At 41.1% G+C, this 17,585-nt stretch overlaps 1 protein-coding gene across 3 annotated transcripts in view; it reads right to left on the bottom strand.

Moving 5' to 3' along the window:
* TRMT9B (tRNA methyltransferase 9B (putative)) overlaps positions 1-17,585 on the bottom strand; it is a 48,385-nt gene that overhangs the window by 12,844 nt on the left and 17,956 nt on the right. Inside the window, exon 1 of one of the 3 annotated variants that reach the window (XM_012739802.2) lies at positions 2,971-4,807. The exons of the other annotated variants lie outside the window; for them this stretch is intronic. The gene's annotated coding sequence lies outside the window, so the exon portion shown is untranslated. Of the gene's footprint in view, positions 1-2,970; positions 4,808-17,585 lie in introns of those variants that run through there. 3 annotated transcript variants of the gene reach the window in all.

Here is a 17,585-nt window from a genome sequence, read left to right as displayed (position 1 = left end):
GGTACCTAAAAGAGGATGCAGATTGCCTAAATTTGGAGCCCTACATCTGCAAAAGTAGTGCTGTTCTTACACTTTCTTACAGTGTCAGCTGATCTTATAATACTCAATGAGCCATGGTTTCTCAGAGGTGACACAGTCCCTCTCATCCAAGGGCCCGAACAGATGCTGTGCTTTACCTGGCTATTGTACAGTCATTCTTGGCACAGGCATCACCTCCTCCAGGAAGCCTTCCCTGACTTTCCGTGGAGCATAAGGCAATAGGAAAAGAGTGGGAAAGTTACTAGCGAAGTTCTTGGAAGCTCTTGCTGTTTTGGGCTTCTTGTATTTAGATATTTGCACTGGCTATAAGACCCTAGGGAACAGGGTTCTTATTTAAGGCTGACTCCCCAGCACTTGGGACACAGCAAACCTTCAACACATGAGCAGACAAACAAACAAACATAACCAGAATGGACTCTAACTCTGAGTACAGAGGGTAGCGCTGGCTTTGGTTAGCAGGAGTGGTTGTTTTCACCTTTGGGAGTGTGGGAAGGGAGGGGACACTCTACCTGCAAGCTTGCAGATGGGAGTGTGACTGATTTACCCAATAATCCAAAGTGTAAATAAAGATGCATTATGCCAGCAACAGCTTCCAATTAGGACAACTATAATAATATATGAGGATTACTGATCTTGGTAAACAGATGGGAACAGTGTGAAGTTACTGTCCCCGGACAGCGTCTGTCCTTCCACCCCCAGCCCCACCCTGGGAAGTAGGAAGCCCCTGGCTAAGATAGTGCCTTCAAAGTGACTTCACTATAAAGCAACTTCTTCTTCTTTTGCATTTAAGAAATATCATGTGGAGAGATACTTTGAGACTGTAAGAAATATCCTGTTTCTTACGTGCTCATGCACAAGTTTTAGCATCCCTAATGATTTTGGCTTCAAACAATTATTACTACAGTTATCACCAAAGGATGATATTCTAATTCCAATATTCTTTCCACTGCAAGGAAGAGCTGTCCAGGATTTACTCTAGAAAATGCAATAGGTTGTCCTTAATCACTATAGACCTGCCACAGCCCCCGCAAAAAAAAAAAAAAAAAAAAAAAAAATCCTAGCGAACTCCTAACAGAGTAAAATTCTAATTTGTGAGGTCTGACAAAACTTCCACCCAAATTGAAACAGCTTATATTGCACCCTCAACTGGAATTTACAAAGTAAACATATGGCTGGCTGTAACTGCCCACACAAGAGGAAAAACTGAAATGCTAAGTGCTTTCCTTTTATCAAAATCTCAGTAGATTTAAGTCTATTTAGCTTTTTGCCCCTCAAGGAATCAATCAGGCAGTATAATTTAGAGAGCACTAGAACAAATAAATTTTATTGCACCTGCAAATGTTAAGTGGCCACTGACAGTTCCTTCCAAATTGGGTTAAAAACCAGTTCCAATTTCAACCTCAGCATTTGTAGTATCTGAAGAGCACCCCTTGGATTCCCTTTATGTAAGTTCTTCCTCAAATTACCTGGGCTCTACCATAAGTAAGTAACCTTAAAGATAGCTATTTTTAAGTGCGTAAGCAATATGAATCAATTTCCTTTTTCTGGTATTTTACAGTTAAGTGTAAATGCTACAAAATACATAGCTGACTGTGAAAACTGATTTGTAGACTTGGGGCTACCTAACACGACATTTTTGAAACTCTATGCCAAGATTATGAAGTGACCAGAGTAGACTAGTGTCCATTTGCTCTCATTAAAGATGCCATTTCAGGCAAGGCAGCAGATGAGTAACTCATCCGTTTGAGTAGAGAAAGGAAACTCATTTTGCCTATCTTAGATTTGTGAGCTTATTAGACATTGAATAAATAGCTCTACCCAATAATTCAAAGTGTAAATAAGGATACATTATGCCAGCAACAGCCTCCAAGTAGGACAACTGTAGTGATATATGAGGATTACTGATCTCAGTAAACAGATGGGAACAAAAATTGTGTAAAGCAGCAGTCCCCAAACTTTTTGGCACCAGGGACTGGTTTCATGGAAGACATTTTTTGCACGGACTGGGGATGGGGGGTGTCACAGGAGGGGTGTAGTGCAGAGCTCAGGCGGTGATGCGAGGCCATTTCCTAACAGACCATGGACCAGTAATGGGCCATGACCTTGGCTTTGGGGACTGCAGGTAAAGGATCCAGGAAGGATGCTACATGATCCTCAGTTTGCAATAGCTTGAGATTGCTATTCTAACTTACTTTCACTCTCTCATTACCTTACTGCTTTATTGTTATGGCTCCTCATTAAGACAATTCTCAACTACTTCGTGCCTTATTAGAAAGGTTTGTATAAACTGGAATTTTCTAATTTATTACTTCTGTGTTGATCAGCTGCAATGGTTAGCCAGTTGTTTACGTGGCTCTCCTTCTGGTACTTACTGGAAAAACATGCTGAGTTTATCAGAGAATAAAATCTCTCTGAACAATTTTACAATATTTATAAGCCTTAGAACCTAAGGTAACAACAATTGAGAGCCTAATTGAAATTTGGACAGTTAATCTCCTGAAATACACATACCTACTATTAATAGAGGAAACAACTGTTCCCCAGAAAACAAAACCGAGGAGCCAATAATGCATACCAATAAAGTTTTTATAAAAAGCAAAAAAAAAAAAAAGTAGCAAAATGGAATGACACAGAAAAGAGGAAGGAACTAGAGGAAGAGAAAAGGAGAAATGAACAGACACTGAGTGGTTATCATGTGCACCATATACATTAATACACAGGAAGCAAAAGATGAGGAGTGAGAAAATAGGCAAAGATTTAAAAACTATGACTTAGGGCTAGGTGCAGTGGCTCACACCTGGAATCCTAGCACTTAGGGAGGCCAAGGCAGGAGGATCGCTTGAGGTCAGGAGTTCAAGACCAGCCTGAGCAAGAGCAAGACGCATATCTACTTAAAAAATAGGAAAATTAGCCAGGGATCATGGTACGCACCTGTCGTCCCAGCTACTTGGCAGGCTGAGGTAGGAGGATTGCTGGAGTCCAGGAGTTTGAGGTTACAGTGAGCTATGGTAGTGTAACTGCATTGCAGCCTGGGTGACAGAGTGAGATCCTGTCTCTAAAAAAAAACAAACCAAACCAACACAAAACAAACAAACAAAAAACCCTCGACTTGGAAGCAGAGACAGGATTTGAAAATATTTTTTTCTTATAATATAAATTGCACTTGCAAGAAGTATCAATTCAAGGACTCCCCAAAGGTGGGCAAGTCACTGGGCTTCTTTAGGTCCCATTAAGCTGCCTTTCAGGGAGGAGTAGCAAACTTGAAAACTCTTAACACTGCTAAGGTATATAAATCAAGTCACTTCAGGTCACTTGATGTGTTTGAACAGATGGCCACTACAAAAGGAAGGAAAACAAAGACATAGGGAGAAAAGACATGAGCATGCAAGCACGAAAGTATTGCTGGCTGTAACTTCTAGTTCATATCAGTATTTTCTCAACACTTAAGTGGACATATAGGAATAACATTTATCGGGTGTCAGGCAGGTGGGGGGACATGGGCAATATACATAACCTTAACATTTGTACCCCCATAATATGCTGAAATAAAAAAAATAATAAGACACTAGTTTGAAAGAGTGGAGGGTCTGCCCAAGGTGGTAGTGAAGAATAAATTTGGAGATCTAAGATTCTGGGGGACATCTGATCCCTCCCCAAGTGTGAGCTCATATGACCATTATTTGCACATCCAGACATTTTAGAGATTAAAATACTTTTTAAAACTTCTGTTTAGCTTCTCTTCCTTTGAAGAGTTGCGCATCTCTGCGCAGTCACACTCGCAGTGGCAGTCACTCTCCCTCCCCTGGGAAACTGACAAGAGAATAAATCGCTGATGGCTCGACCTGGAAGTAAAAGCCCTCAAGTTTCACCCTGAGTCTTGATCATTTTCTGAGGTTTGGTTTGCAGCAATTTCTTTTATTCTATCAACTACTGAGGATATGCCCAACAAGTCCTTCTTGCATGAGTAAGAGTTAATTTTGATGTTTACAGCCAAAGGACTCTAACTATTACAGATTTGAATGCTTCTTCACACCCGTGACACGTACCCTAGGGGGGTGCCACAGCAGAAGAGATACACTGTGGCCGCCAGAGTTGCCAAAAGGGCTAACCACAGATGGATGAAGGGACTCTTGGTGGAGCCCTCTGAGATGTCACTGTGCTACTGGAATCGATGCTAGCCTAGGAGGAGACCATAGCTGTCATCATAGTGCTTTGTCCCAAGGGTTCCATCTTTCTATTTGTACTGCCACGACCTAGTACCTGAGCTATTATTACAACTTCTGGCTGGTCTCTCTGGCCCTCTGGCCATCTCCTGCCTCCCTCCCCCGACATCTGGCCCCTCTAATAGATCCATAATGTTGGGAGTTGGTAACGCTCCTAATATCCCCGTGCTAGAGACACAACACACAGTGGGAGGCCAGTTTGGACACAGAGCATCGCTCACTAATTAATTGTAGAACCAATGAATCAAGGAGCTGTTTCTTTAGCTCCCCTATGTAAGGCAATAATACTTTATTTCAGGCAAGTTAGCCCTCAAGTCTTTGGTCATAAATCATAAATACCCTTGCTGTGGGGCCAGGAGGCTCTCTCAGGAAAAAAGAACTCAGATGAAGCTTTCCAAGTTTTGTTTTGTGTTTGTGATTTTTTGCCCTAGTAGATTATATTTTATGGACATATCCAGGGCATATGATAGTCATTTTTTCATAACTAAAAAAAAAATAAATATTATAAATTATTTTCCTATTATATACTTATATCAAAAAAGAGAGATAGCATAAAACTCTGCTTTAAATTTCAAAGAGACTTAAACTGTTTTTCTAAAGTGAAGAAACAAGTTGGTCAGAACAGTTAAAAGATTTTGTTTATATTAATAAAAAAGACCTAATTATAAAATACATGGCTTTTTTGTTTGTTTTTTTTTACTTTTTAGTGCATGGTATTTCAAACTTAATATCTACATAGTCTTTCTTTTCTTTTCTTTCTTTCTTTTTTTTTTTTTTTTGAGCTTAGGAAATTCTGTATTTTAAACAAGTTCTCTTACATTAGGATTTTTCAGTATCTTTATGTCCATTGTGAAACACATGTTTCTAAAATTTATTTGACTATGGAACAACCTACCTCCACCATGCCCCCTGCCAACCTCCCACCCGGCACAAGGACTGTCTACTAAGCAGCTAATGCTGCGGCTCTCAGCCTGGGCTGCCCATTAGAGTCATCCAACTTAGGTGGTCTAGGGTGGGGGGTGGGTTTTGGATAATAGAATATTTTAAAGCTTCCTGGGTGATTTTATTGGGCACAGCAGAGTTTAGGACTATAGATATAGTGGAATATTCTTTGGAATACACTGTGGGAAATTTAGTCCTAACGAGTTCCCTGACGCCCAGCTTTTTTTTAATTTCAGAATATTTTGGCAGTACAAACATTTGGGTTACATAAATTGCTTTTGTGCCATTCGTACCATTTTGTACCATTTTTGTCAAAGTTATAAGTGTTCCAATCCCCTAGATAGTGTGCATTGTACCTGTTAGGTGTAAATTTACCCATCTCCAACTTTCTCCTCCAACCTGTTTGATTTCCGATGAATGTTATTTCCATACGTGTACATAAGTGTTGATCAATTAATTCCAGTTTAATGGTGAGTACGTGTGGTGTTTGTTTTTCCATTCTTGTGATACTTCGCTTAGAAGTATCCAGGTTAATACAAGAAATATTAGTTCACTGTTTACCCAAGTGCTCATCTATACATGAGTGAATTAATAAATTCTGGTATATGGCCAGGCGCGGTGGCTCACGCCTGTAATCCTAGCTCTCTGGGAGGCCGAGGCGGGCGGATTGCTCGAGGTCAGGAGTTCGAAACCAGCTTGAGCAAGAGTGAGACCCCGTCTCTACTATAAATAGAAAGAAATTAATTGGCCAACTAATATATATAGAAAAAATTAGCCGGGCATGGTGGTGCATGCCTGTAGTCCCAGCTACTTGGGAGTCTGAGGCAGAAGAATTGCTTGAGCCAGGAGTTTGAGGTTGCTGTGAGCTAGGCTGACGCCACGGCACTCACTCTAGCCTAGGCAACAAAGTGAGACTCTGTCTCAAAAAAAAAAAAAAAAAATGTGGCATATGTATACCAGGGAGTACTGCATATTATTTTCAAGCACAAATTATATTGCAACTTTTTGTATGATAATAACTATCATTTAAAATATGTTTAGGTCCTAGAAAAACATCCTGCTTTCTTAAAAATATTAAATATATTCCTATATTTACTTACCCTATACAACTATTTTCAAATATGTTTTCCCACCTAATACAAAAAAACAATTCCAACTTACTTTCTGTCATGTTGTCAGAAATTTAAAATTATAGGAATTGGGACTAATTCGGTTTACCAAATATGTACATTGCCAAGGAAACCTCGTATTATTTGAGTTGCAGTAAGAGCTGAAAGCTACTAACCTGAGTCATCTTGTGATTACAGGAAAATTACCTCTTGTCTTTGTGAATCATGGCAGTCTCCACCCCCAGAGAGTGACAGTTGTTTCTCATAACTTTCTCAATGTGTAATGTAAATGAAAACTTGGAAGAGTGAAATCAAATATCTAGGTCCTTCACAGAGTAAGACACTTGTGTGAGTCTCTGAAGAGAGCACACAGGCCCTATTAGAAAAAAGACAAATACTAAATGTCATTTTATATAATAAAAATATTGAACCAGCTACAGCCTAAGTTGACCTCTTGTCCTGTGCATAAATTACCCAGAGAGGTAAGGATTCCAAAGAACTGTTAAAATGTGGAGTGTGCCAGGATTATAAGAGTGGTTTATAAATCAATTCCTAAGCTTTCTGTAAAACATATAGTACTTTCTCTCAAAATTAAATTGATTAATTTCATCTTATTCCTGGGAAAACTATAAACATTGAGAGTCCACTCAGAATCCAGGGGCTTAATTAAATGTGTACTAACTATTTAAGACAATATTACTAAATTGTATCAAATCATTCTGGTACAATTGGACTCCTCAATGTTTGCTCATGTTATCAGCTACTGCCATGTCACTCTGGCAAGTGCTCCTACTTATTCTTCATTGTTCACATTTATTTTTCTTCTTTTCCATAATAGAATTTGTCATGAAACCCATCAAAATGCTCTTAGTTACTAAAAAAATTAAATTAAATTAAATTATAAAAAATAAAATAAAATAATGCACCTTGCATACCAAAAAGCACTTTGCAATACAGAGGTCTTGGGGTATAGAATGAAATTCTGAGAGATGCCTGGTATGATAAGAAAAGCCCATCCTATAATACCTCAGGCCCTAATTGCTTCTTTGTAAATGGGGTGACTGGAGCTTAATCTAAGTCACAGCTTGCAATGATTTTCCCTAGTCTCTGTGTCTTTTGTGTGTTCACCACCCTGCCACAAACTGTAGCTCTTATTACATCCAGTGGTTCTCAGAATGGCAGGGTGAGGTGCATATGGCTTCCCCCAACGTGTCCCCTACTCCCCACCCCCACCCCAGTCTTGGTCCCTATTTAAGGGTCACTGATCTGGGTTTGCTTTGGTCTTCAGAATTTACATCTACATTTTAACCCCGGTCATCTCTTGGTCATATGTAGGTATATCATCTATGCCATTGACAGCCATTGACAGCCACAGAAGTTGACTTTTTAGGAAGCACATCTAAGAAGGATTTTGAATGAACTACCAGTCAAAGCACTTCATCTTTCCTCAAGCAGTGTTAGAGCCTGCGTAATTATAAAGGAGATGACGTTTGTTGACTCATTCCCCACACCAGGCCCAGACTTTCCACTTGGTTTTGCCCTCCCAGGGCCTGTCCTGGTCAGTCATTGCCACCAGCCGACTGGACTGTCTGTGCACCTTTCCTTCAGGCATTAGTGCCCAAATATGTCAGCCCTGTCACATAAGGTACTGAAGACAAAGTCTTCAACACCTTAGGAAGAGTAGCCAATGAAAACAAGAATTGTCGATAGTGTAGAAGACACATATGAGCTACTTGAGCAGGAGGCTTCTCTGTATCTAAATCACACTCCCAAAACACCTACACATATCACTGATTTCCCTTAATTTTCCTAAATTACGATCCAAATTTGCTTCTGTCTTAAGATGTATGAATCACATCATCTTCTCTAGGAAATTGCGGACAAAGCTAGGATAGGGTAGTAGCTATCTAAAAAGAGTTGAATTTTGATTGAATCCTTTTACTAGGTCAGCCATAGTTAGTGTTGAAAGAAATGCATTTCTTCTCTTCTCTTTGAATAAATGGGAAGTCATCTTATAGGGCAAAAGTTTATACTTCAAACCTTCTCAAATGAGCTGTGTGTATTTTCCTGTGAAGAGAGAGGATCAGAACCTCAAACCACAGCTCCGGGGCAAAATCAGGTTTTTGAAAAAAAGGATTTTTTATGTTCAATTAAAAATACACACTCATGCATTCAATAAATATTCATTGGACCTCTGTTATATGTAAGGCACTAGGAATAGAGATAAAACAGCCCACTACCCCAATTCAGGAGCCAAGAATTTAATACAGGAAACATACAAAGAAGCCTAAAATGAAAATGTAGTAGAACTTTGACTTTGGGGATGGATAAATCCTGATAACAGGTGACTCCCCAAACTCATGCCTTGCCTGGGTAAACAGGGGTGTGGTTCACCATCAGAGGAGGTGTAGGTTTGAAGACTGGCCATATTGTTTCTATGCTATTTTAAGGACAACAAACTTAGATGGATATGAAGCTCAGAAGTCAGGCTGGATTAGACGTCATTTAAAAATGGTCATTAACCCAAGACATGGCCCAGTAGGGCCAAGAGAGAATATTAAATCAAAGGAGATTGTGCAGAATAAGAAAAGGAATGTGGTTAGAACATGAAGAATCACCAACATTAAACTTCCATGCATGTTAGTATTAGAGGACAGCTAGCCATGCACCACAGAGCTCTCCTATAATTAAATTTAATTCAAGAAATACTGACTAAACACCTACTAGGCAACAGTTGCTTTGGTAGCTAGGAGAACAAAAGATAATGTGGTCCCTACTGTCTAAAAGCTACAGACTAATATTAATACAGGAGTAACACAAAGTAACAGCTGAATGACAATAGTAGGGAACAAGTATGTGATTGTTGCATAGAAAAGCATAGAGAACAAGCAATATTCGCTTTTCTAGCTCAGGGTGAAATACTTTGACTCTGAGTATTATTCCCTTTAAATAATGAAACAAGTAAAACAGCCTCATTAATAGTCTCTCTTCTACACAGAACTTCTTAATAATATCCCAGAGAGATTACAGTGGAAATGCTATGGATAGTAGCAACTGACATTTTTAATTGAAATCCTATGTGCAGAACAAACTCAGAGCTTCAAAACAACAAATTATGTAGCACTAGGAGTATATGATCCACTCCATAATCCCACCAGGGACTATAAAGTTACCCTGAGTAAACATGTTGAAAGAAAGTGAACAATATGAGGGGAGTTTATCTTATTGGAAAGAGATCAGATATTCCCCAAGAATACTTTGTTTTTCTTGAAAAATCTCAAGGATTACCAGTCTAAATTGACTTCATTAAGAGTAGGATATTAGCTCTAAAATCCAAATAAAGGAAAGGAATGTGGTAACATCTGAGTGGAGAACGTGAGTGCATGGAGGGGGTGGTTACAAGATGACAACACCAATATTAGGAAACTAGAGCTTGTAGCACAATATTGATCATGAGATCCGTTACCAAAGGTCGTTCCTCTACAGGCAATGACAATACGAGGCCATATTCACTGTAACTGTATTACAATTCATTTTGATTTTGTAGATTAGAGAATGTCAGCAAAGAAGAAGAAAATCAAACAGGAGGTTTAAGAAAAATGAAAATATAGCACCTGCTCCCCCAGGCATTCGCTGCTGGTGTCAGTTTGACAAAACCAGTTATCGGTCTGTGTTGACATAAAAGCAATAGGATCCCTGGAAGAGCAGCTTGAAAGAAGATTGTTCTGATATTATGTATGAACGGCAATAACAGAGAAAAGTGGAACATTTATTATTTACCTTCTTTTCTTCAGAAAGAAGGTTTAGGGAGGATAGTGGACAAAGAATGCCCCAGTTACTTTACTGAAAAAAAGATTGTTCAGGAAAAGAGCTTTTAAATAAGAGTCAACTGTAAAGCTATATATCATCTAACAATTTTCTAAGAATGGAATTAAGAGGGAAATGTGAGGATGAATTAATTACACATTAGTGTATTTTATAAAATATATTCATAACACAATTAATTCTAAAACAGGCACCCATGGGGCTATTGTAGGTTGAGTATCTGTTACCCAAAATGCTTGGGACCAGAAGTATTTCAGATTTTGGGTTTGGGAATATTTGCATATTCATAATGAGATATTAAAATCTCCGGAAGAGGCTCCAAGTCAAAACACGAAATACATGTATGTTTCATATATACCTCATACATGTAGCTTGAGGGTAATTTTACACAACGTTTTTAACGATTTTGTGCACGAAACAAAGCGTGTGTACACTAAACCACCAGAAAGCAAATGTGTCACTATCTCAGCCACCCATGTGGACAGTCTGTGGTAGTGTGGCCAGCACTGTCATTCCTGATTCTGAATTTATATGCTACCAATAAGCAGTCATTTTCTTACACTTATTCACATGTGAATAAGTGTAAGAAATGTGACATTAATGGAACCCCCACATCGCTGTAAAACAACAGCGACGGCAAACAACGCTGCCTTCCAGCATCCGCCTGTGAAGATGTGTTTTGATTAAAAGGTCACTGTGCACTGCATTTTTCTTTTTTTTTTTTTTTTTTTTTTGAGACAGAGTCTCACTTTGTTGCCCAGGCTAGAGTGAGTGCCATGGCGTCAGCCTAGCTCACAGCAACCTCAATCTCCTGGCTCAAGTGATCCTCCTGCCTCAGCCTCCCAAGTAGCTGGGACTACAGGCATGCGCCACCATGCCCGGCTAATTTTTTGTATATATATATTTTTAGTTGGTCAATTAATTTCTTTCTATTTTTAGTAGAGACGGGGTCTTGCTCAGGCTGGTTTCGAACTCCTGACCTCGAGCAATCTGCCCGCCTCAGCCTCCCAGAGTGCTAGGATTACAGGCGCGAGCCACCACGCCCGGCTATTTTTTTTTTTTTTTTTTAGGTGAACATAAACATCATAAGCAGTTAAGGAACCCGGAAGTGGGTGCTCTAGGGGTGAAGAGACAATCTGCAGGATGGCTTTTCAAAATGTCTCCTCCGGAGTTGGCTCCCTCATTTTAACAATGGTTTTTGTCTTAGAAATCTCCCTTTGATTTCATAAACGGACATGATTTCTTGTTTTGTTACGAATGCCCACTGCTCTAGTCCTTCAATGAGCCTGTCGCACATTTGCACTATTGCCATCTATGGGCATTTTTTCTGCAGTGTTAACGACATCATCATTACTACTATTAATATGTAAGTGCTCCCTCTTTTTCTTATCACTGTTACTCATAGTGGCAGCTGCAAGTCTTTCGGACATTTTCAACAATATCTTTATACCACTGAGTACAGAATAAGCCAGAAAGCACAGTGAGTTTTTGAACATTGGTCTTGCCCTGATATGGGGCCTTGTGGAGAAGCTGCCCCTTGGCACATCCGGCCCGCACACGTGCCGTTTTGTTACACTTCGTGAGCATGTTTGCACGGGGAAATCTAGGTGTGCAAGGAAAACTATATCGCATCTGCAGGCGGATGGAAGGACCTTTTTTCCCCTGGGGACATTGAATACACTGTGTGTCCTGCACCTGCGTTTTGACTGAAGTCAAAACGTTTTGACATGAAGTCAAGTGTGGAATTTTCCACGTGTGGCATCATGTCAGCACTCAAAAAGTTTCAAAGTTTGGAGCATTTCGGATTTCAGAATTTGGGATTAGAAATGCTCAATCTGTAGTAAAAAAAATAAAATACACAAAATCTGATTCCATATGTGAGGGTTAGGCAGAGAGTCCGTGTACAAATAAAGTATAAGAAAATCTGGACCATAATGATCTGATGATGTGGCTTCCAGCTGTCACGTTCCTCTCCAGCCTCCTCCCTCTTCCTCAGTCTAGGGCTAGGTTCTCATCTGGCCCAGGAGTTCCCAGTCTTGTGGATTTCACAGTCCAGAAAATTCTCAAAGGGACATTTGGAGAATCAGAGAGATCGGCAGACATTTTATTTGAAGGTTAGGACATAGGTAGGTAGGTAGATGGATAGACAGATAGATTAGATATTCATATTTTAAAGCCATTATTTACCATTGCCATAATTGCATAGATGAATGGACAATTTTACCCCACGGAAGTTGGGAGGCCATGACATCAAATTAAAATTGAATAGGATTTTTGACAAACTGACTAAACCTGACCAAGCCATCTTTAAGTTTCTCATGTCACTACAGATTGATGAAAACATTGCCACGAACCAACACTGGAATAAAGAATTGAGTTTTTGGAAACAGATGAATACAACAGTCTCTACGCCTGCAGACTTCCTGCTGCCACAGCCATGTCTTGGGAATGATTGTGCGTATCACCTTCCTGTCTCTCACTCTCAGCACTAAAGAGAAAGTCCGAACACCTGAGCACGGCACCTAAAGCCCCCCACAATCTGACCCTGCCCATCTTCCAGCATCTTCCCTCCCGGTGTCCCCCCCCCCAATTCTCACCCCGAGTTCCCCCAGAGCTATCTGAAGCAGCCACTCAGCGGACTGTCTGTTACAATGACATGAGGACTTTGCACCAGAATGCAAATGAGTTCCTGGCTTCTGTCATGGAGAAACACTTGCTGTGATGAAAGATAAAGGAATTAGCTTAGTGACTTAGTTGATTTATATTCCAGCACAAGCTCTGCTCTCCCAGACTTGCAAAAACTCTGTGAGTGTCGCAAGGCACATTTGATATCTTCATGCTTTTTGCTCATCTGTTCCTTCTCTGCCTGGAATTCCTTTCTCCTCTTCCCCACGTAACAGACCTTTGAAGGTCTTGGCTGTGTCATATTCGCTATGAAGCCTTTCCTGTCCCCTCAGACAGGATTCATCCCCTGTGCTGTCTTGTGCCTTCCCTGTATTCTGTAGAGACACTTTCACACTAGCACTGTGGTGGCCATGATGTGGTTCATTTTGGCTGTCTAACATCCAATGGCATTTTCTACTGGGGACAGCCACATAGCGTGCAGTGAGGGTGAGATACAGAGCCTTGCCTCTCTCCAGAGACATTGAAGCAGGGAGATGCTCCCACTTTCTGTGCCCTGGTAGGATGGTACAGTGGGTTGAACAGTGCCCCCCCCCAAAAAAAAGAAATATGTCCACATCTTAATATATGGAACCTGAGAATGTGACCTTATTTGGGAAAAGGGTTTGACAAATGGAATTAAGCATTTCAAGATGAGATCATCCTGGGTTATCTGAGTGGACTCTCTATCCAATGACAAGTGTCCTTGCAACAGAAGAGTAGAAGATGGAACCAGAGATTAGAGTCACTCTGCCACCAGTCAAAAAATGTCTGGAGCCATCAAGAGCTGGAAGAGGCAAGGAAGATTTTCCTCTAGAGCCTTCTAAGGGAACACAGCGCTGCTGACAGCATGATTTAGAACATCTGGCTTCCAGAGCTGGGAGATAATTTCTGTTGTTTGCGGCCATCCAGTTCGTGGTAATTTATTATAGCAGCCCTAGGAAACTAATATAGATGGTCTGGTCGTGTGACCTAGATTCAATCAGGAGCTTCCATCCCGGACTTTGAATCCAAAGCAAGTCATTCAAAGGCAAAGGAACCGTGAGGGAGCCCAGCAGTGACTACAGCCAGCGGCAGTGGTGGCAGCGTCCTGCTCAGCTGAGTCCTGCTAAAAGGGGTCCTTGTCCTCCTTTCTCAGACTGTCATGCGTCATACCCATTTTGCAGCCTCGTTTCCCTTGATTCTGTGAAGTCCCTGTCAGATTCTAGAAAATTTTCTTCTCTGCTTAAGATATCCAGAATTGATTTCTGTTGCTTGCAATTCAAAGTTTGACTATTTGAATTAAAAGAGAAAAAAAAATAGTACCAGAAGTACTTGTGGTCCTTTCTATTCAGAGAAATACAAAGATTCCGAAAAGCATCATTCAATTCTAGAGTGGGAATCTGGCAGCCAATGGCACCCAGTGGCAAACAGCTAATGTAACCAGTCACCTGTGCTTGTAGGAATTAGGGGTCCAGATAGGACAAGGCTTTGGGGGTGAGCACTGTTCTCACCAGAGAACAGTATAAAGGGCATGAGGAATTTAAGAAGGCGGTGAGGTATCCAAATGGGCTTAAGAAAGAGAAAAACAAACTCAAAGCATTTAATTCTTAACTCAAGACACCAACTTGATTCTCTTATCTCTTGAAGCTGTAGCACCAAGGCAGCTGAAATATAAACTCCAAGTTAATGAGAATCTATGAGTTGCCACATTGCTTGAATTTATAGCCTCACTGAGTATTATATGTGAATGTCAGAGCATGGCCAGGGGGTGGAGTAGGAGGGGGGGAAACTGAGGCATGAGGACAGGATGGAGAATTTATGGATGCAGCCTGCCTAAAGGCTACGTGTGTGCCCAAAACACCATCCTCCTCTCTCCAGGGTGATCTTGTGACTGCCACTAGCTGAGTGCTCCTTCCCCCAGCGGAAGTAACAAACCCGGAGCCCATGATGTTACACAATGCTTCGAGGGAATCAGCCTTCTGTCTGGTAGCAGGTTGATTGTTTGGGGGCACCTTCCCTCTTTTAGAGGGGGCAGCAACTGGAGAAGGACTTGATGGAGTAGAGGTGCAGTCTGCATTTGAATTTTCTCTTTGCCCACCGTGCTTCCACTAGTAACACCATCTGCTAGCAGCACCTCTGGGAGGCTCTCTAGGGAAGCTCTTTTGCTCTCAGGCTTCTGTAGGGGCAGGAACAAGATTTGGGAGGAGGCTGGAAAAGGCAGAGATCAAGTTACTTATTACTCCAACTTTCCCCTGAAGGCCCTGGGTTTAACAATGGCTTTGTTCCCTTCCTGAAGGTGGCAGCTGTCCCTTGGGGTTAAAGCTTTTCTTGCCAAGTTTGGTAAGCAGTCTTTCTCCTTTCCCTTTCAGGCCTAGGGATGGTAATCAGGCTGCTGCTTCATCAAGCCTAGTTGGTTTTCTTAGCCTGGCCATTACTTTGTAAATAAGCCTTTCACTAAACTCTCTTCTTCTTCTTCTTCTTTTTTTTTTTGAGACAGAGTCTCACTCTGTTGCCCAGGCTAGAGTGCCATGGCGTCAGCCTAGCTCACAGCAACCTCAAACTCCTGGGCTCAAGCAATCCTGCTGCCTCAGCCTCCCGAGTAGCTGGGACTACAGGCATGCGTCACCATGGCCAACTAATTTTTTCTATAGATTTTTAGTTGGCCAATTAATTTGATTCTCTTCAATAACACTTTATGAGCATATGACTTTTTGCTCTTGCTCAGGCTGGTTTCAAACTCCTGACGTCGAGCCATCCACCTGCTTCAGCCTCCCAGAGTGCTAGGATTACAGCCCGTGAGCCTAAACTCTCTTAAATAACACTTTATGAGTATACGACTTTTTGCAGGAACTTGTACTGATACAATATCTTAATGAAACTAATAGATAAATATCTTCCACAACATTGCTTCTGACCAAGAAACTCACTTTATAGTGAAAGAAGTATAAACCGTGCCCTAAAATTGATCTCACCATGCACCCATCACCTAAAAGTGCCTGACATTTTATAGTAGCAGAATGGCCTACAAAGACTGGATTAAGGCAAAAGTGGGAAAATCCTCTGAGCTTGGAATGTGGCCTTATGTATATATCATCTTCCCAATGGGCAGGTGTCGTGTGGCAGCAGGACTCTGCACTGGTGGCAGTGGGTCCTGGTCATACTGACTGCTGTACCTCGGGTTCCTGGCATTTTGGAGCTTCCCGGGGGCACACTTATTTTCCAAGTCTGATTGTCTGACCTTGTATGTTCTCTGTATCCTTTCAATAATTCCTAGTCCATGGAAAGGTCACCTGAGTCAGTTTCTGTTGTTTGCAAACAGCAGCTGAAAAAACTTTATCTTACTTATTTATTTATGCTTATTTATGTCCCCCAACTTGACTTTCACTCTTTATGGACAGTGACCATACTTGACTCATCTCTTTATCCCTAACACCGATCACCACATGTGGTAAATATGGTGCTGGTGGACAATTGCCAAATGAATGAATGAATGCCCCCAAATAGCTAGAAGCACCAATTAAAAGCATTTTTTCTTGGCCACTACTTTTAGAAGAAAGAGGCAAATAATAAGCTCTAAATCTTTTTTTTTTTTTTTTTTTTTTTTTTTTTGAGACAGAGTCTCACTTTGTTGTCCAGGCTAGAGTGAGTGCTGTGGCGTCAACCTAGCTCACAGCAACCTCAAACTCCTGGGCTCGAGCGATCCTTCTGCCTCAGCCTCCCGAGTAGCTGGGACTACAGGCATGAGCCACCATGCCCGGCTAATTATTTTTTTATATATATATATCAGTTGGCCAATTAATTTCTTTCTATTTATAGTAGAGACGGGGTCTCGCTCTTGCTCAGGCTGGTTTTGAACTCCTGACCTTGAGCAATCCGCCCGCCTCGGCCTCCCAAGAGCTAGGATTACAGGCGTGAGCCACCGCGCCCGGCCTAAGCTCTAAATCTTATTCTGGGGTCAGTCTCTATATATTCAACAATTATATGATCAATAAAATATTTGATAACTATATCAAGTATATTATGCAGGGGAGTGGAACATTCTGACTCCCACCAACTGATCCCAGGAAATCTACTAATCCATTTGTGTCTCATCTCATACACTCTTTCCTCCTGGAAAAAGGATGAGGATGAACTGTCTGTACTGTTCAATAAAGCAAAGCCCACCAGCTGGACACCAAATCTTATGTTCTTAACAATTAATAACTTCTCTCTTGCAATTTTCTTCCTTCTCTTCTTAATCATCCACTCTTCCCCTCACTATTAGATCTTTCCCATTAGTGTAAAAATATGCCTCCATATTTCAATTTAAAAAATAACAACAATCCTCTGATGCATGACCATAGATCACGGTCTAGTTTCAGCCCTGATTTCACAGCTTCCTTTTATAGCAAAGTTCTTTAAAAATGCTGTCTCTACTTGGCTTTTCTCCAATCTGACAACTTTATATTTATGATCTTCGAAGTGGTCATAAAACATCTGTCCACCCCAGGACTGCAGTGCTGCACCTAGCAAATTGTGTAGCCAAGGGAGCCACTGTCAAAAAATAAAAAGCTTCACCTGCTGCTGTCCTGGCTCGTGTCTCCTTTCATGCAAGAAGAGTGAAAGAAATGCTTTTGTTTTACTAATGATACAGTGGTGTCCAAGATTCCCACCAACCCCAAATCACGACATCTACTGCAGAGGGGTGGAACTGCAGCCTGCAGCCCTCTGCCTCACTTTGCTACCAGAGGTTACTACCACTTGCAACCTCTACTTGCAAAACCATCACGTGGAACAAGCAGGATTTGTAGGTGACTTCCTATCC

This window comes from Microcebus murinus, chromosome 24 (assembly GCF_040939455.1).
Source record: "Microcebus murinus isolate Inina chromosome 24, M.murinus_Inina_mat1.0, whole genome shotgun sequence".
In the NCBI taxonomy this organism is placed as follows: Eukaryota; Metazoa; Chordata; class Mammalia; order Primates; family Cheirogaleidae; genus Microcebus; species Microcebus murinus.
Note: the sequence above shows the minus strand (reverse complement) of the source record. Positions and strands in the feature narration are given on the sequence as shown.